The 20,646-nt window shown below is 37.3% G+C and overlaps 1 pseudogene across 1 annotated transcript in view; it reads left to right on the top strand.

Moving 5' to 3' along the window:
- Nucleotides 1-344: 344 nt before the first annotated feature.
- Nucleotides 345-20,646, top strand: part of LOC149832660 (alpha-1,3-mannosyl-glycoprotein 2-beta-N-acetylglucosaminyltransferase-like) — an 87,262-nt pseudogene continuing 66,960 nt past the window's right edge. Inside the window, exons 1-2 of the transcript XR_016433356.1 lie at nt 345-639; nt 2,164-2,214. The product of XR_016433356.1 is annotated as an alpha-1,3-mannosyl-glycoprotein 2-beta-N-acetylglucosaminyltransferase-like (transcript). The remainder of the gene's footprint in view (nt 640-2,163; nt 2,215-20,646) is intronic.

Here is a 20,646-nt window from a genome sequence, read left to right as displayed (position 1 = left end):
AAAATCTTGTCACGAGGATTTTCTCGGCAAAAGAAAATCTGACAATAAATTGGAATTTGTTGTTTTTCTGAAGAAAATCTTGGAAAACCATATGTATATTTAAATTTAAAATATAAAAAAAAGCTATAAAAATATAAAAAAATGTATAAAAATCACATTAATAATGTTATACTCGTTTGACTAAAACCGTCTGATGGCTCGGTTAGCAAACCTATTTACGAAGTGTGAAGGAGCTTTGGACGAACCGAACCGAGCCGGACTGCGAGCGGTTGGGTTTGGTTTTGGTCCTTGTTCCTTAACGGGAGAATTGACGAAACGTTTTGACTTTGCGGGCCACGCCGGTGTCTTCTCCTTCTTCTCCACGACCTGATTGGATGGATCTCCGATCCTCGGGAGAGAAAACCCTAGCCCTAATTTTATGTTGAATCCTTTTTTTCTTTCTTGCAGAACAAGAAGCGGTCCAAAAGAAAATCGGAAATATCTCGGATTCTTCAAAAATTTGCACAAGAACTGTTTGAACGGAAAAAAGGAGGAAGGTGAAACCTCAGATTTCGATCCGTCACTCGGAAAATGGGGAGGAATTTCTGCGACGCGAGGATCCTTCTTCTCGTTGCTGCGGCCGCCTTCTTTTACATCCAGGTGAGTTTCCATCTTTTGATCCTTTCTCCTGTTTCTAATTATGGATGCGAGTGCGTTAAAAGACGGGGAATCGTTCGTTTGGATCTTTTCTTACACGTCTCTCTCTCTCTATCGATTTCTTTGGCTTTCGATTGCGAAACGCAGTCTCTGGGCAGCTTTTTACCAGCGTTAAAGGGGAAATATGGTTCATTTGGAGGATAATTTGGCAATTCTTGAGGTAGAAATTAGGGTTTTCTTCATTTGAATGGATTGATTTGTGTTATTCAAATGTTTTTTCACGTTTCCATATGCTTCCAGTTTAATCGGTGGATGGTTTTTCATGTTTCCATATGCTTCCAGATCAATCGGTTGTTCATTAGGGCCATATAAGTGTCAAGAAGGCAAGTCACATGATGCACTGAGCATAATGAGTAATCCTTATGATTGCTGCCGTATTAATCGATCTGGAGCACTGATGAACTCACTCACTAGATGCATTGTATATGCTATTTTCGTCCTAGATGTAGTTAAATAGATCAAACTCAGAACCGTCCACATACCGTTGGATCAGCTAGTGAGACCACATAAATGAAACGAAGTCTCGCATTAGCCTCAATCTGCGTATCGATTCATCGGGGATCCTCTGCTAATCATTTTTCTGGCAGTCAAAATTTGTCTCAAACTTGTGCTAAGACTGGAGACAACCCGAATGAGAATAGGCAATGCAGAGACCGACAAAATACCGAAAATACATAAGCATTTCATTTCAAATTGCTCAGGAAGCTGCTGTTTAAACAAGTTAATGTTGCTAGTAGTGATGATCATATTATCTACACAAAGCAAAAGAGTAAGAAATAAAAGAAAGGAGAAGAAATAAAAGTATCATGTGTTTTAATGGATTAAAAAAGACATAAACAACTAGATCTAATTACAAGTTTATAACTAAAAAATCAAAATGACCTTAGATAATAAAACCAGATAGTACATTGTCGCTACTTATGTTAAAAGGGCAAAAATGGCCATGATCAACCTTCGCAATCAGCAACAATATACACATTTTATATAATAAAGTCAAAGGATGGAAAATAACTAACTATTGCCCCAATATACACATATTATCAACATACAAGAAATTCCACTCTCGCAATTAAGAGTCTAGCAAACTAGACCAAGACATGCTCATCAGTCAGATGGTTTGATGGTTTTTCTAGTGTATCTGTATCATGTTCTTACTAGATTTTTTTTTTCATATTCATTTTTAACATTTTTTTGTTTGACCAGTGTCACCTTTCTAATCTTATCCCATTTCAATCTCCTCATTATGTGAGCACAATGTGCTCATCTTATGCTATCTTTTCAATCTTCAGACAACCTTGAACTCCTTATTTTTCCACACTTTGAGGCCAACACTGCTAAATAAAGTACAACTTTTAATCAATGTAAGGTAGGGGATACCTACAAAGGTGAATGAGATGATTAAATCTTGGATTTTTTTTCTTTGCATAATATGAATATTGTCAATAATTTTCTCTCACTTCTTTGCAGTTGCGTCTTTTTGCAACGCAGTCAGAGTATGCAGACTGTCTTACAGCAGCTGTATGTTATATGCCATTTGTTTTATTTTTGTAGGATTTAGGTAGTTGGTAACAATTATTTTTCATGTTGCTTTCATTCAGTGTGTGTGTCTAAATGATGTCATTGTTCAAATGCTTGCTTGTAATATTTCTTTTATTCCATTTCCATTATCTTCATCTTGTATTCATATATTATGTCTCTTATTGAGTGAGAATGGGCGTGTTTGGTTCTGCACACATTGGCATATCTGTAATTTTGAGAGTTGTGTACTAAGGGTATTGTGGTCATTTCCTCCACCAATTAAGAGTCACAAGTTTGTAATTGTTGGTGTTTTTATTTAATATTAGCCATATCACTTGCCGATGGCTTATGGTATATATTTTTATGCAGTTGTATGCTTTCTTGTAATTACCCATTCAAAGGGTTTCAATATATAATTGAAATTTTTTAAAAACTGGCATGATTGGATATAAACATGGTCTGGGAAGCAGAACAGGCATCTCTTTTTGGTGAGATGGTCAAGTAAAAAAGGGATGGAAATGGTCTTTTATATGGTTCAGGTGGTTATTACACTCATGCTGAATGATATGAAAGAGAGGAATGGGAGGTTGTCTGAAGATGTACAATGCAAGCTGGAGACAATACACCAGAAATTGCAATAATACCTACAATTAGTACTGCATTATTATTGGGGAAATATGTATCTTTCTTGGATTTGGCATAAACAGATAGGAGTTCCAGTTTGTGTATTTGAGTTTTTATTGTAACCTTGACTTTAAGTGACCTCTTGGCACCTCTAATGTTTTCTCTTTTGAATAACTGTATATATAGGGGAAATATTCGATAATGGCAACATGATGTCATGCTGCCTCTCAAAGTCATAGGCGCATGTTGTTTTGATCTAATCAGACCTCATAGATGTGTTCAACATGTTCCAAATAGTAGGAATCCACTTTTGAATCATTCCTTTTCTATTTCAAGTTCTTGATCTTCTTTGTGTCTTGCTTCTTTTTTCTTTGCTCTCCTAATCATTCTTTTCCTTTTCTCTAGTCTTTCTTCTTCCTTTTCATTCTCTCTCTCTCTCTCTCTCTTGCTTCCTTTCTTCTTTCTTTGCTCTTTATTCTTTTTCCTTATTTTCTCTCCTTTTCTTCTTTCCTCCTTTCTTCCTTTCTTTTCTTTCCTTGTTTTTTTTTTGCGCAATAGATCACTAAGGTCACTGCTGCTGTCATCTTGTCCTTCCTTGGACTAGATTGCCTATTTTTGAGTTATTTTAGCTTGTAGGTTTATCTATTTTATCTTTGTTTGTCAGTTGTTTTCTCAAGTTCAATTTTATTTTACACAGATGAATCATTCTTCGTTAAAATCTGATGCAGGAGTAGGGAGCGACACATATCCGGGTCCACAGGTTCCAGTTGTTAAAATATGTGTACTCGTACACATATATGTATGTTGAAATATAATCCTTAAATGTACATGTATATTTATATATATATATATATATATATATATAAAGATACGTATACATATATATATATATATGTATACGTATCTCTATTTATATATATATAAATATATATATTTTCTCTTCCTAAAATACCCTCAAGGGTATTCTTGTAATTTGTCATTTTACGCATATTCCAATTGGAATATGCATGTAATTTTTCTTTTATTTTTAGTTTCTTTTTTATTATTTTTTTGTGGTTTGCGCCACCTAGGGAGGCTCCCCAAAGAGTCATTTGGGAGCCCCCAACGGTCACAAATGTGACCGTTGGGGGCTCCCAACGACTCCTTTGGGAGCCCCCTATGTGGCCCCTTTCTTGTGTTATAAATAGGGCTCTCCTCTTTTGTATTCTTAACTCCTTGGAGGAGCTTATGCTACATCGTATATGGTTTTTACCCTCTTCCTCCTATTTCTTCAATAATATTCAACTTATGACTTTAAGTCATATTTATCCCTTTTATGGGTTTATGTATTAGCACTTGATGTGCTTGTGTTGTTCCCTTAAGTGGGTATATTCGCACTTAATGTGCATGTGTATGGGTTCATTATCGAACGTAAAATATTCAAAGTCACTTTCTAACATGGTATCAGAGCAAGGTTGAGATCGAGTTGCTCTTTGGTGCATCGGGAAGCATGGTATTCAAGAAGTTTTTAAAGAAAAATGGTGAAGTATTCATTTCTCTCTCTTTTCTTTCTTAAAGTTATTCGGTATGCATTCTATCTCTTTAGGTATTATATGAAGAATTTAATATGTTTTTTTTATGTGTACTCTTTGTCATTATGTCTTTTTATAAAAATTTGAGTTACTTGATACTCTATTGAATCTTTTTCGTATACATACTTTTTTGTATGTTTTTCTTTGAAATTTTTTAAAATGATAACTTGTTTGGCGAAAAATTAGATATATGATTGCTCAAAACTTAATGGGTCGGTAAAAATTTATGACCATGGAAGCCTTGAATTTATATTTTAAACCTAACTTTGTTTATAAGAATACCTTTTATATATGGTGAGTCTTTAAAGAAAGGTATGTTAAGATTAATATGTTTGTGAGATGTAGTTTTTCGAAAAATGCTTGGCATATATGAAAAATTACTTAATAAGTATTTGATTCACTTACCTAATGTGTCCTTTTTATATGAGCAACATTTAATTAAGAAAGTTTTTTTAATTCCGGTTGAATTAAGTTTTTAAAATAGTCTTATGGAATATGATGATTTTCTTTGCATCTTTATACTCTTAAAAGATTTTTCAATTTGATTTAAAGAGCTTGTCTCATTATAAAATTTATGGTCTTCACTAATGTTTGTTGCGTACTTATTACATTAGAAGTTGATAATAATCTATTAAGTCATGTTTTTTGATAAAACTTAAGGGCTTTTGAATTTTTCCTCAATAAATGTTTAATTTTATAGATTTATGCCATAGTACAATCTTACTTTATCATAAGGTTTTTTAACAAATCTATTATTCTTCTTTGTTGGGATTCCTCTCACTTTAGTGGAGTTTCCCACTTCTTTGGGAATTTTGTGTGTTTTTTGAGCTCTCTTTAAGGAGCCTTTCGGTCCTTATAATCTTATTGTGAGTATATACTCTTTTATGAAGATTTCATAGTTGTTGTGAGAAGATTGTTTGTGAGTATCTTTTCCCTTGCATAATATCCTTCGAAGATTCATTAATACTTGTAACCCTTTGTGGATCTTTTGAGATTGGTTGTGAGCATCATTTTTGTAAGTGGATTTCATAAGATTTTCAAACTTCACCATCTTTATGAATGCCTATATTGGCCTAAGTTTGTTATTTGCTCATTCAAGATTATTGTCATTTAAAAATCTTGCATTACATAAAAGTGCATCTATTATCATGTGTTTCATATAATATGCGTATGGATCTGGATCCAGATCCATACGCATATGCAAACTGTATTCTAACAGGATCCATAACCCGGTAGGGTTTTAAAACCTTGCCCGAGTGTTTCCCTTTCCTCCCTGTAGCCGCCTCGCACGAGAGGGGCTCCCCGTAACCGACGGAGCCACGATATGCTCCCCCTCTGTGCCTTCCCTTTTAAGCAACAAGGAGGAAGAGGAGGCCCTCACGGCAGCCCCCCTTCTCCTGTCCTTTCCCTTGCGTGCGACAATCACCGACGCCGGCACAAAAATTCCCTCCACGACACCGAAGCAGTCGAGGCCGGTGGAATCGCTCGCCTTCTCACGATAGCCGCAACCCTAAAACGCCGATTTTTGAGGTACGGGTTCTCTCTCTTGAAATCGGGTGAGAAAAGGGGTATGGACTGGATTCCATGTAAATTTTTTTGGAAATCTCATCTTGAAATTCCTGTTTTTTTTGGGCTTTCGGTGGGTCGAATCACATGCGGTTAAATTGCGAGTTTTTCACATCTCATATCTTCATATGTTCCTTGAGAAGGATTTAGTTTCAGCAAGCTAGGAAAATTTCAGCTCGTATAGGTTTAAGGTTTCAGGATGGCTTTTTGAACCTATTATGAATCTGGTTCCTGGATTTAAAACTGATTTTAAGTTCGATCAGTGATTTAATATGAATTTGGGTATCATTTGTTTTGTTGGGAGTTCATGATTAGGATATGGATACATTGATTTTTCTTGTTGTATGATGTCCAAATTTGTGGATTAACCCTGATTCCAATTTAAAGTTATTCAATTTTTTTTTTTAGCATGTTTCAATACACTTTTATGGGTTCACGATTTAATGTTGTTCAACATACCAAATTTTTGATTCGTTTGTTCACCTGTTAGTTTTGGATCCCCTATTGCGTAAGGGATTTATGGTACGTATGAATAAGGTCTGCCAAGAATGTGATGTAATTGGATGCACGCATGGTAGGATCCTGTTATGTCAGGATATATTGATTTTTTTTTTATTGCATGTATCTCAGTACAAAGCTCTCTACCCAGAATTGTGATCTGTGGTTTTGGTAATGGAGCGATTGTTGTCATAAGCTCTCTACCCTAGCAAGTTACCGTGATTATTTCATCTAGATATGCATGTTTTGTTAAAATGTATACTCAAAAACATTATTGTAAGTATAAATATATATACTTATATACATAGAGATACGTATACATATGTTATATGTATACATATCTCTATATATAAGTATATATATTTATACATTTTTCTCTTTTTACCCAAAAAGGGTATTTCAGTCTTTTTACATTTTGCGCGTATTCCATTTGGAATATGCTGTATTTTTTTCCTTTTATTTTTGTAATTCTTTTTATTTTATTTTTTTCCTTTTTGCATATTCAAAAAGGTGCATTGGGGGTCTCCCCAATAGAGTCGTTGGGGAGCCCTCAACGGTCACAATTGTGACCGTTGGGAGCTCCCCAACGACTCCTTTGGGGAGCCCCCTCTTGCACCTCTTCTTTCTTGTATAAATAGGGGTGTTCCCCCTTGTTGTAAAATAAGCTTGAGAGTCTCTAGCACTTGCTTCCTTTTTATGAAATACATGCATTATTGCATGTTTATTATTTATACGTTTTTTGCGTATTGTGTTCAAGTGTTGTGAGAGTGCCTTCGTGCACTTCTTTTTTAAGTATTTATGCTTATATGCGTATTGTCTTTTCGTAGACAATTTCACATGGTATCAGAGCTCGGTTGGTGATTAAGGATCGTGAGATTCTTCTTTTTTCGAGTGCCTCGAAAACCGTGCCTTCGGATTCTTAGAAGTTGAAGTGGTGGATCTTGCTTCTCAATTATTTTAGAAGGATCTTGTGCAAGCTAAAAGTTGAAGCATTGTGTTGGTACGCCTCCTCCTTTTCTTTACTTCTTAATGGGTGAAAAAGAGTCTCACTTCGCTCTTGGCTTCAAGTTGAATGGGTCCAACTACCATATTTGGGCCGGGAACATGGAGGCTCACTATGGGGTTATGTGCAAGGCACAATTCCGGAACCGGAACCCAAAATAACCGTGATGAACGAAAATGAAATCAAGATTCTTGAGGGAGAGGAAATGATCAAAGCTCTTGAAGAATACTCCAAGAAGCACGACGAATGAGAAATGAAGAACTTCAAGATTCTTTCTTGGTTCTTCGCATCCGTTGAAACAAAGATTAATGCCAACATTATCAAGTTCAAGAAAGCATCGGAAGCTTGGCATTATCTCGAGAAAATGTATACATCAAGAGATCTATCCCATAAGTATTACCTTCAAAAGAAGGCCCTCTCCCTTACTCAAGGTGAAATGTTCATTAGGGAATATTATGCCGACCTCTCCTCCATTTGGGATGAGCTTTCCATGCTTGAACCAAAATGGAGTGGAGAGACAATTAAACTCCGCCACAAGCAACTTGAAGAAGACCGGTTCTTCAACTTTTTGAATGGGTTAAGACCGGAATTTGAGCAAATAAGGTCATCACTTCTATCCTCATTTACTCCTCCATCTCTTGAAGATGTTCTCACCAAATTAAGTGGTGAGGAGACTCGTATGAGTTTATGTAAACAAGGATCAAATGTTCTTGTGGTTCCTTGTAATCATGAAGAAAACAATGAGGTCAATGCCGTATCAAGACCCGGAAATAATGTAAAGACCTATCGTCCTCCTCATTTCAAATTCCAAAATCAAGGAGGAGATGCTGGACAAAGAGGAAAGAGGGACTATAGCAAGACTATTTGTCACTTTTGTAAGGAACCGGGGCATATCAAGCCCGTATGTCCCAAATGGAAGAGGCTTCTCGCTATGGCCACCACCGGTGTACCACAAAAGGAAGAGGCATCATCAAGTGGGTCACTCTCGTTGAATCAAATAGTGGAAGCCCTTCAACCTCTTCTCAAGGGAGCTACATCCGGTGCCGCCGTGTCTACCTCTTCCATTTCAGGTAGTCTCTTGGCTTTTGGACTCAGGTGCATCTTTTCATATGTCCCAAAACATGTTTTCACTTTTCGATTTTTCAAAAAAATGTTTCTCCATCCTTTGTTTCCACTGCGAATGGAACCTCTCTTGAAATTAAAGGAATAGGTAATTTTGAAACTCAAGATTTTTCCATTCCAAAAATTAGATTTATACCTAAACTTAACTTAAACCTTCTCTCTATTTCTCAACTCTCGGACCATGGATGCAATATTAAATTTTCATGTGACAAATGTTTAATACAGGATCGCCGGTCCGGGAAATTGATTGGGGAAGACTTTAGAAAAGGAGACTTATACTATATGGAATCTCTCCAAGTTCCAAAATCATTTTGTAATGTTGCCCGGAACAAAGATATAAACATATGACACAAAAGACTTGGTCATCCTAATGTCACCAAGTTATCTTATTTACATTTTGCAAAGGATCTATGTAAAAGTTCATTTTCCTGTAATGATTGTATTCTCGGAAAAATGCAAAGTTTACCTTTTGAGCAAAGAACTATGTTCTCATCTAAAACCTTCGAAATTGTTCATTTCGATGTTTGGGGATCCGCACCTGTTGTTTCAAAAGGAAGCTTTTCTTACTATGTTATTTTTGTGGATGATTTCTCTAGGTATTCATGGATCTATTTCCTAAAGTACAAACATGAAGTTTTTACATGTTTTAAAACCTTCAACTCAATGATCAAAAATCAATTCAACAGTAATATAAAGATTTTTAGAAGTGATTCTGGAGGAGAATATCTCTCCAACCAATTTAAAACATATCTTGAGGATCACAAAATTATTCACCAAAGGTCTTGTCCTAAAACCCCTCAACAGAATGGATTGACCGAAAGAAAACATAGGCACATCATTGAGACCACTAGGACCCTGCTTATTTCTCAAAACATTCCTAAGAACTTTTGGGTTGAAGCAGCCCTCGCTTCTGTTTATCTGATAAACCGCTTACCATCTAGGATATTAAGAAAAATATCCCCTTTTGAGATCTTATATAAACTTGAACCTGATTATAATAGGTTACGTGTTTTTTGGTGTAAATGTTTTATACTTACGGATAAAAATGACAAGCTCTCTCCCAAAGCTATCCCTTGCGCCTTTCTTGGGTATTCCGAAACTCAAAAAGGGTTTCGTTGCTATGATCTTCGAGATGATGAGTTATATGTTTCTAGAAATGTAACGTTTTTAGAAAATGAGAGTGGATTTGAAAAAAATGTTTCTCAACAAGAAAATTTTGATTACTCATTCCTTTTTGATTTATTGGCTAGTAATGATGATGTATCTAATGATGATGATGTATCATCAAATCACGATGAGGAAAATGATGGTGATGTTGAAGAACATAACCCTCTCAATGATCAAGAAAACAAGATTTCAAGTGATCCGATAACCTACTCCCGTAGAAACCAAGACACCTTTAGAAGTGCCATTGACCAATATAGTGAGCTTGTACCTACTCTCGATCACCGAAGATCTAAGAGGAATAGGAGACCGCCAACTCGTTTTGTCTCTTTTGATTCTTTTTCACCCCGGTATAGGGCTTGTCTTAGTGCCATTCACTCTTATTTTGAGCCAAGGAATTTTGAACAAGCTAAAAAATGTATAGAATGGCAAGAAGCCATGCAAAATGAACTTAGTGCTCTCAAAAGGGCTGAAACTTGGGATTTCCAAACTCTACCCATAGGAAAGAAAACTATAGGTTGTCGATGGGTTTTTAAAGTTAAAACTAAAAGCGACGGATCCCTGGTAAGGTATAAAGCTCACTTAGTTGCAAAAGGGTATGGGCAAGAGTATGTAATTGATTATGAAGAAACTTTTGCTCCTGTAGCCCGAATGATTACAGTTAGATGTGTCATTACTATTGCATCTATTAAAAATTGGAACATTTTTCAAATGGATGTGAAAAATGCTTTTTTAAATGGTCATCTTAACGAAGAAGTGTATATGGATGCCCCACCAGGCATGAAGATTCCTAAAGATAAAGTTCTTCGTCTTCGAAAGGCTCTCTATGGTTTGAAACAGGCTCCCAAAGCCTGGTATGACAGATTTACCAGTGTAATGTTAGAAAATGGTTTCTCCTCATGTTATACGGACACTGCTCTATTTACTAAAAAATCTAAGGCAGAGATTGTCATATTATTGCTCTATGTTGATGATATGTTAATTACAGGTGATGATGTTCAAGGAGTCAAGGGTATTAAGTCCGTCTTGACTTCAAAATTTGAGATGTCAGACTTGGGTTTTCTGACATATTTTCTTGGAATTGAGGTTGCCTATTCGCAACGTGGTTATTTTCTATCTCAGTCTAAACTTGCTTGTGAGATTATTGACAGATCCGGGATTTTTGATGACAAAGTATGCGAAACTCCTGAAGTTGTGGGAGCAAAAATGAAAATTGACGATGGTGTTCCCTTAACCGATCCTACCCCTTACAGGCAGTTGGTAGGTTCGTTAATGTATCTTAGTATTACTCGACCTGACTTGTCATATGCTATACACATCGCCAGTCAGTTTCAGCACGCTCCCACAACCGTTCATATGAGTGCTGTTCTTCGCATCATCAGATACTTGAAGGGCACAGTAAATAAGGGAGTATTTCTATCTTTTTCTTCTGATTTAAAATTACTTGCTTATACTGACTCAGATTGGGGAGGTGACCCTAGTAACTGTCACTCCACCACTGGTTTTTGTGTTTTCTTAGGTGAATCTTTGATTTCATGGCGATGTAAAAAGAAACAGAAGGTCTCTCTGTCATCCACTGAAGCCGAATACAAAGCCATGACATCCACTACCATGGAAATTGTATGGATTCGACGCCTTTTGGAAGATATGGGAGTGCCTATCAGAGAACCAACAAAGCTGTGCTGTGACAATAAAAGTGCAATCTATATTGCCAAAAACCACACCTTTCACGAGCGAACAAAACTTATAGAGATGGACTGCCATTATGTCAGGGAAGAATACTTGAAGAAGGTCATTGATCTACCATACGTGACGTCTGAGTATCAACTTGCGGACTTCTTCACAAAAGCTCTTTGTTCGCCTAGATTTCATTTCCTTCTTGACAAACTTGCGGTTATCACACCGTGTTAAAATGTATACTCAAAAACATTATTGTAAGTATAAATATATATACTTATATACATAGAGATACGTATACATATGTTATATGTATACGTATCTCTATATATAAGTATATATATTTATACATTTTTCTCTTTTTACCTGAAAAGGGTATTTCAGTCTTTTTACATTTTGCGCATATTCCATTTGCAATATGCTGTATTTTTTTCCTTTTATTTTTGTAATTCTTTTTATTTTATTTTTTTCCTTTTTGCATATTCAAAAAGGTGCATTGGGGGTCTCCCCAATAGAGTCGTTGGGGAGCCCCCAACGGTCACAATTGTGACCGTTGGGAGCTCCCCAACGACTCCTTTGGGGAGCCTCCTCTTGCACCTCTTCTTTCTTGTATAAATAGGGGTGTTCCCCCTTGTTGTAAAATAAGCTTGAGAGTCTCAAGCACTTGCTTCCTTTTTATGAAATACATACATTATTGCATGTTTATTATTTATACGCTTTTTGCGTATTGTGTTCAAGTGTTGTGAGAGTGCCTTCGTGCACTTCTTTTTTAAGTATTTATGCTTATATGCGTATTGTCTCTTCGTAGACAATTTCACATGTTTATCATACGTAATGAGCATCCGTAGGATTTAAATTACGCTTTCTTGTTAATATATTCATTTTATTGTTTAAGATGCATATAGATCTATTTATCATCTTCATATATGGGGTTCTATTATAACCATGAGTGGTCCAGTAGGTGTTATTTAACACAAGCATGTAATTAAATTGATTCTGAACTTCTGGTTATGTCTATATATATTGACATGGAGCTTTGGGGGTTTAATAAAGTTTACTTCAGATTTATTATGTCAATCTGAATCAGTTATTTGAACCTGATTTGTTAGAATGAATCGAGCTTGCATCCATTCTTAAATCTGATATGTCTTGGTTAACTAAATAATGTATTGAAAATTTATTTTTTTGTTTAGAAACTGTTAAAGCTTAATCGTTTTGGATATTTAATTAAACCTGAGACTAATAGGGGTTGTGCCTAGTAGTTATAAAAAAGAAAAAGAAAAATTTCTAGCAGACTCAGTATTGGCTCAAGTCTGGAAAAAAAAAACCATGTATGCTAACTTTCAGATTGTGTCAAGAGTTGGCTAACTTGCATACATAGACTTCAGAGGTGGAGTGGTTAAATTCGGTGTTTATGTGAGTTTGCATGGTTGTTCACAAGTGGAAGATTGCATTGACAGAAATATGTGCACTAACATGCCGCATACGGGTGACATGAATATGTGCATTTAATGAATACGTGCGCTTGTCCTAAGTAGATGAATTGCATAAAAGCATTACATAAATGACCACACTTGAACACTCGCACATAGTTGGTGAACACGTGCATATGATTGTGGTAGCTGAGGCACATTGTTAAATTGGTATGAATGAATGTGCATTTGAAGCATTTAAAAGTAATGCGTTGTAGTATGTTGTGGTTTTCACATATGGTGCATCGATGATCTAAGTGAATCATCGCGGATCTGGACAGTCTCGAGCTTTGGGTTGCTCCTTTAATTGTTTAAAATGTATCGCAAAAATCACATTTATATTATGGTTTTAATTGCGTTGTTTTATTGTTGCCACGGGTGGTAGACCGTGAAGAGCTGCGCATGCTGATTTGTGAGCTTATCTTTGCATGCTGAATTGCAAGCTTATGTTATTCATTCTGCATGCTGATTTACAAATGAAAAGAGATGAATTAATAACGAGATAAAAGAAAATGAATAACATTATAATTTATGTTTCCTGGATGTCCCTTCTTTAGTGTGAGAATCTTGGAGGTTGCGGTTTGGGGGAAACCTTGAGGATACAAAAACTCCGTGTGCGTTGTTGTTGCCCCTGAACCCAATATTGAGGTTCTTCTCCTGGCCACAGTTTTAGGGAGAGTCCGCCACTTTGCCTGGGGGTGGTGTGTTTTAATACAGATGTTGTTTTGGTATACCAAGAAAGTGACGTCAGTGGATGCTGTTTTTCCTGGTGTTCCCGACATTGGATGTTGTTTTCTAATGTTCCGATGGATGATGTTGTTTCCTGATATCGGTCGAGGGCTAAGTTTGGAACCCGGTAATAAAATACAAATTGTGTGCTAAGCTACCCCGGGAACCCTACCTGACCTCGGGGACTGTACCCGTTTGGTGTATTTGCGGGCAATGGTAAATTAAAAAGAGGAACTTAAAGTTGTGTGCATTTAATAGGACATGCATATGGAAAGAGAGAAGCTTAAATGAAAGATAATAAAGGGGGTTCATGCATTGCACATAAATCACGCATATTCCTGCTATGCATTAGATCATGCATGTTTACTTGTTCCTTTGATTGTTATATGTTGATCAATGCATAATGATGTTCTCTCTTGCTTTTAAATGCCTTATTGATTAAATTATAATCCATGTTACTTACTTCGTGTTCCCTCATGCTAAATGTTTAATTTTGCATGAATGGTTAATTGTCTTATGAATTGGGTATAATTGTATTCCTCTAAAATATTACATGGATCTTATTTATGTTCTTTTTCTTATTTGATTCATTAGGGGAACCTGTACGCAGAATTCTTCGGATTTCTGACCCTCTACTTTTATTGGTTTTTCCCAGACGAGGTGATCAGTGAAATCGACTCGCTTCTGAGGGGATACGAGGGTCACATTTGCTTCAGACTGCTTCATTTATGGACAGAGTGACTCTACTTTTGTTTCTTTTAGTTCTTCTTATTTCCTGCAGTTGTTATTTCACTTTTGAGTTGTGTATGAGACTCTTATTGATTCATTAATAAAAGAGTTTAGTTGGTTGGTTATGGATGATAAATGTAAGTTTGTTTGTGGTTTGTGGTTTGTGGTTATCTAACTAAAATTGGAACTGTAAGGACCCCAGGTCTCTGGGAAGTTTTCCGCAACTCTAAGAAAAAAAATCGCATTTTTCAAAGGTATGAGTTGGGGTCGTTACAGGTTTGGTATCAAAGCCCTCACAAAAACTTGCAATTTTATCATCTTTTGAGTTTTAATTTTTTTTTTATTTTTGGTATAAGAGCCTTGTCCTGGAGCGTCGACAAGTGTGACTCGTCCTCCAGAGCAGTCTCCTTCACTGGTAAGGCTATGATATACTTTTATGAAAGTATGTGAACTTCTTGTGTGTTTATGGTTTATTTCTTAGTTTTTTTTTATGAATTAAGAAATTTGTAATGTGCTTGTATAAGTGTATTTATTGTAATTATGGTAAATATACACGACAAATCCTAAGGGGGTAGGATCGATAAGGGTCTAAAAATTTTTGCAAAAAATTTGTGCGTTGTAGATGTCGTATACACGCAGAGGTGCTTCGTCCTCTACTGCTGCTCCCGCAAACTGGCAAGAGCAAAGAGATTTCATGATGGAGGCCATTCATACCCTGACCGAGACCATGACGGCTCAGGCGACACAGACAACACAGGCGATGCAAGCGGCTCAGACCATACAGGCGGCACAGGCTGCATAGGCAGCTGCGCAAGCAGCGACTTGTGACCCTCCTGTCGATATTGTTTCAAACACGGGTGACGTTTCCTTCGAAAGGTTTCTGAAGTTGGACTCGCCTACCTTTTCAGGAAAGGCCGACCTAGAGGCAGCCGAGAGTTGGGTCGAGGAAATCGAAAAAGCGTTTGATGTCCTACCTGTCCCTGAGGACAAGAAGACACCTTTTGGCACGTACCGTCTAAAGGGCGATGCCAAGAAGTGGTGGGACACCCTGCGAAGGGTGAAGTTCTTCGATATTGACGTAATTCCATGGGAGGTGTTCCGGGAGGAGTTCTTAGACACGTATTTCCCCGTGTACGCTGAGGAGCAGATGCAACAGAAGTTCCTCGACCTGACCCAGGGGAACTTGAGTTTGGTGGACTATACCATTAAATTTCGGAGTCTCGAGAGGTACTGCCCGAACCTGTTCAAGAGTGAGAAGACGAGGGCGATGAAGTATGTGTGTGGGTTGAAGGACGGACTCCGGGTACGGGTTTTGGGAGGCCGACCCACTACACTGGCGGATGCGATTGAGACTGCGACGATCCTGAGCGAGGAATGAGAGAGGTTCAGGGGCGACTCGCGGAAGAAGGGTAGTAATGGGGGTAGTTCGGCTGGTGGTGCGAGAAAGAACCCACCAACAAGTGGGAAGGAGCAGGGAGGCAAGAGGCAGCGAACCCAGGAGGGACGTCAGTAGGGTGCGCAGCACGGACAACCTCAACAGAGGCAGCAACAGGGGAAAGCCTAGTCAATGTGTCGCAGATGTAATGAAAGTCATCCTCAAGGTTTTTGTCCGATATTCAAGGGAGTTTGCTACCGGTGCCAGCAGCCTGGGCACATCGCTCCCTACTGTCCGAACCCGCCAGCAGCTCAAGGAGGACAGCAGCAGCAACAACTACAACAACAGAGACCTCAGCAACAACAAGGCCAACGAGAGAGTTTATGCTGTTACAACTTCCACGCAGAAGGATGAGACTGTTCGGATCGAAGGTATCTTCTTAGTTACCGACCTTTGGGCTCGTGATATATTTGATTTTCGTACCACCCACACTTTTGTAGCCGCTTTAATTTCGAGGACAAAATTCTTTTAAGGGGGTAGGGATGTAATAACCGGAAAATTTTCATGTATTTTCCTTTATAAAATAATGCGAAATGTGCGAATGGGCCTAGGATCCGTATTTCGGATCCAGGACCCATAAGGGGGCATATATATAGTTAATATCATATATATATATATAAAGAAATAATAAATATAAAAGTTAGTGCAGGGATCCATAGGTTGGATCTAAATGGATCCAACCTGTGGATCCACATTTCGAGTAAGTCATGGATCCAATTCACGGACCCAAATCGGCAAAGGATCCATTGGCCTTGATAGTGATAGGATCCCGGGTCCCGGACCCGGGCCGCGCCTCCCTCTTAGCAGGTAAGTAACGAAAAAAAGAAGAAGAAGGGGAACTCTTGGACTCGGGTCGGACCCGACCCGGATCCATATCCCGGTAGGGTTTTAAAACCTTGCCCGAGTGTTTCCCTTTCCTCCCTGTAGCCGCCTCGCACGAGAGGGGCTCCCCGTAACCGACGGAGCCACAATCTGCTCCCCCTCTGTGCCTTCCCTTTTAAGCAACACAGAGGAAGAGGAGGCCCTCACGGCAGCCCCCCTTCTCCTGTCCTTTCCCTTGCGTGCGACAATCACCGACGCCGGCACAAAAATCCCCTCCACGACACTAGAGCAGTCGAGGCCGGTAGAATCACTCGCCTTCTCACGATAGCCGCAACCCTAAAACGCCGATTTTTGAGGTACGGGTTCTCTCTCTTGAAATCGGGTGAGAAAAGGGGTATGGACTGGATTCCATGTAAATTTTTTTTGGAAATCTCATCTTGAAATTCCTGTTTTTTTTTTTTTGGCTTTCGGTGAAACCTACTTAGCATTGAATCTGTTTGTCGAACATTACCTTGAACATTAGATCCGCTGGCAAAATAGATTTTTGTTTTGTTTTTTTTGTATTTCGTTTTAATGAATAAAATTTGTGTGCGCATATCTGTATATTTCTGAATCATGTTAACGGGAACTGTAATGGAACTTGATGAACTGCCAATTTATCCTTTAGTGTTAAATCCAAATACTGATATGCAAAAACGAACTCGCATGACACTAATAATTAGTTGGTGTTTTAGATCTCTGTAATAGCAGTATTTATGTTTCTAGAGTAATTTTTCTTGGTTTATGTCATTCAGGGCTATTAACATTTATATTTTACTAGCATATCATTTAGTAGATCTACTTTGATTTCAGAAACATTCAACAAAATGCTCAGTGGAAATATTTCTAGGAGGCGTGTTGTGCTTTTGACACATTCTGAAAACTTCTGAATATGAAACTGTGGTCTGCGTGTGGGTAATACTTTGATCCTCGTAACGGCAGCAAAATATATTTGGTTTTGTAGCTCGTTTCCAAGAATGAAAATCTGTGTATTTATTTGTCTTTCTGGAAAAATATGCTATTTGGGAATCTTGGTAAAACTTGATAACTGATTCTGAGTGTTCTTTTTGGAAATGTTCGGTGAGATAGGTAATTAAATCCTTCCGATCTACATGTTTATATCAGAAGAATATCTGTAAGATATATTCATTTCCAGCTTGCATGTTTTAGCTTTGAAGTATATATTAGAATCTCTGTTCTGCGTGTATTCCAATACACAGGTTACATGATCAGCGTGTTTCAATTAGGGAATATATTTTAAACTCTGAAATAAATATGTGCTTTCATGTTTGTATTTTCTGCACATTTCTGCAGCACACACACACACTCAGTTTGTGACATACTCTTGCTGCACACATTACTGTGCATACACAGAAGTATATATGTGTTATACACAAATGAAAACTGCGTTTTAATCTTTATCGCCATTAAGAATTGTAATCTGTTATGAATCTGCGTATGGGCATTCGCCTGTGGCTGAAAATGGGTGATGTTACACATTTATGAAAAACTGCATTTTAATCCTTATTGACATTATGAATTGTAACCTGATATGAAACCTGCGTATGTGCAATCTGCTTATATCTGAAAATATGTGATGTAGTCTGCGTACCTTCATGTTTGGCAATGTCTGCATTTATGCACCATTACATCTGTATTTTTGGCATTGTAATCTACCTTGGTGTGTATTGACATTTCTTTCATGCACCTGCGTTTCTACATTATAATGCATTTATGAAGGAATTAGTGATTGCTGAAATTTTAATACACTTCTAGCACATCCTGCAAATTCTTGCTTATAAAATTTAAAAACTGCATAAGACGTTAGTACTATGCCAATCACCAATCCTGTTTATATGAAACTTTATTACAATAGTGATAGCTTAGTGACGGTGGAGTTATGTCATTAGCAATTATTGTTTTTATGAAGTATTGCAACTGTATTGATGTTTAGTACATGTTGAACTAAGTTTTAATCGAGCTTGTGATTCGGTGAATCATAGTGGTGACTTGTGAACACGGGTTACACCCTTATATGGGAATATATGTATCATGGTTTAATGCAGGCACATGAATTGCCAAGTTTGGTACTTGAGGGTTTCGCAGTGGGCCCTTGAGTTTATAAAGTTAATTCAAGTTAATACAAATTTAATATTTTTGCCTGACTGGTTTAAAGGTACTAGGGCACTTGTGCTCGACGGTTTAAAGGAACCGGAGCACACTGAGTGGGATTGCACAAGTAAATTGATTTTTGGTAACCTACTTACCTAAGGTAGGAATATTTGAGAATATACTACAATTGTAGTATGATTAGTTATTTGGCAAACACCCGTGGCTTTAAGTATGTGGTTCAAATCATGTAAAACTCTTAAGAAGCCAAATAGCAAAAGAAAAAAAAAATTATAAGTAATCCACTCAGACTCGAGCTTACCTTGGAGAGGGTAAGTGATACACAACTCTATGGACGGATGTTACATTAGCTTTGAGCGAAAATGACTCGTTGGTCCTTAGTCTTTAGAGTTAGGGGACTCAGACTACCAATTTGTCCTTGTAACACCTTGAAATCTTAACCTAAATTTTGAGATTTTTTTTTTAAACAGCGAAAACAAGAAATACTATAAGGTTAAGTATTCCGAAATATTACAATGGGGAGCAAGATCAAAACATTTATTTCATTTCATTATCAATGAATAATAACATCAGAGTTTCTCAAACTATCACTGGAACAGTAAATCCAAAATCTCGATCTGACGTCTCATCCTGTAGCCGCTCATAAGCTCTACTCTTTACCTGAAAAATGATATATTTATAGGAATTAAACTACAACTGTCTAAGTAGGAATTACTGTGATTTTTCTTGCAGGTATATCATGTGTCAAGTATGTGGTGCAGGTGCCGAGTGTGATTTTCAGCATATACAAGAATAAGCAAAGGTCTACGCCACGACAGTCAACAATTTATCAGAAGCTAACTGATAGGTAACATCGTTAGTAACATTTAAATATCCCATAACCACATATACGAATTCATGCAATAATTCAGAGGAATGCATTTATGACAATTACATAATTCAGGTAAGCATTCATACAACATGGTGCATCTATTAAGCATAAAACATTAATCAATACCATGAATTACAATTCAAGTAGAACAGGGCATTTAACATGCATTATAAATTAAACATCACGCATCCACCAATCATATAACAATTAAGGGAATAGATAACATATGCATGTTCTAATGCATAACATGAATATACATGATTTATGTGTAATGCATGAACACTTTATTATATTTCATTAAAGTTTCCCTTTCCATAGGCATGCCCTATTAAATGCATACAATTTAAGTTTCTTTTTTTAATTAATTACCGTTGTCCGTGGATACACCAAACGGGTAAAATCCCCGAGGTCAAGTTAGGTTCCCAGGGTAGCTTAACACGCAATTTGTATTTTATTACTGAGTTTCAAACTTAGCCCTCGACCGATATCAGAAAACAACACCATCCATCGGAACATTAGATCTCCACATCTAATGTCGGGGATACAAGGGACACCTCACGCCCATAAGTGTCACTTCTTTGATATACCAAAACAACAACAACTGTGTCAAACACACCATCCCCAAACAAAGTGGCAGACTCTCCCGAAAATCATGGTCCGGAGAAATAACCTCAATATCGGGTTCATGAGACAAAATAAAGCACACGGAGTTTTTGTATCCTTACAGTCTACCTAAGACCGGATCTCTAAGATCCCCATTCTCCAGATGAGAGATCCCAGAACGTACATTACATTGTTCTTAATCATTATATTTTATTAAAAGTCAATTCTTTAAGTTTTGCAACACCATATACAAAAGTAAAGGTAAAAGCTCGCATCCACCCCTGCGAGGACCCTTAGGAGACTCCAGCCCGCGAGAACAACAAGAACAGTGTAGTAGTGTGCAATACCAACTTGTATGGTTTAAGTGGTGCAATTAA

Source organism: Nuphar pumila, chromosome 7, assembly GCF_984573655.1.
Source record: "Nuphar pumila chromosome 7, dmNupPumi1.hap1.1, whole genome shotgun sequence".
Taxonomy (NCBI): Eukaryota; Viridiplantae; Streptophyta; class Magnoliopsida; order Nymphaeales; family Nymphaeaceae; genus Nuphar; species Nuphar pumila.
This window is presented reverse-complemented; position numbering and strand designations above follow the sequence as displayed.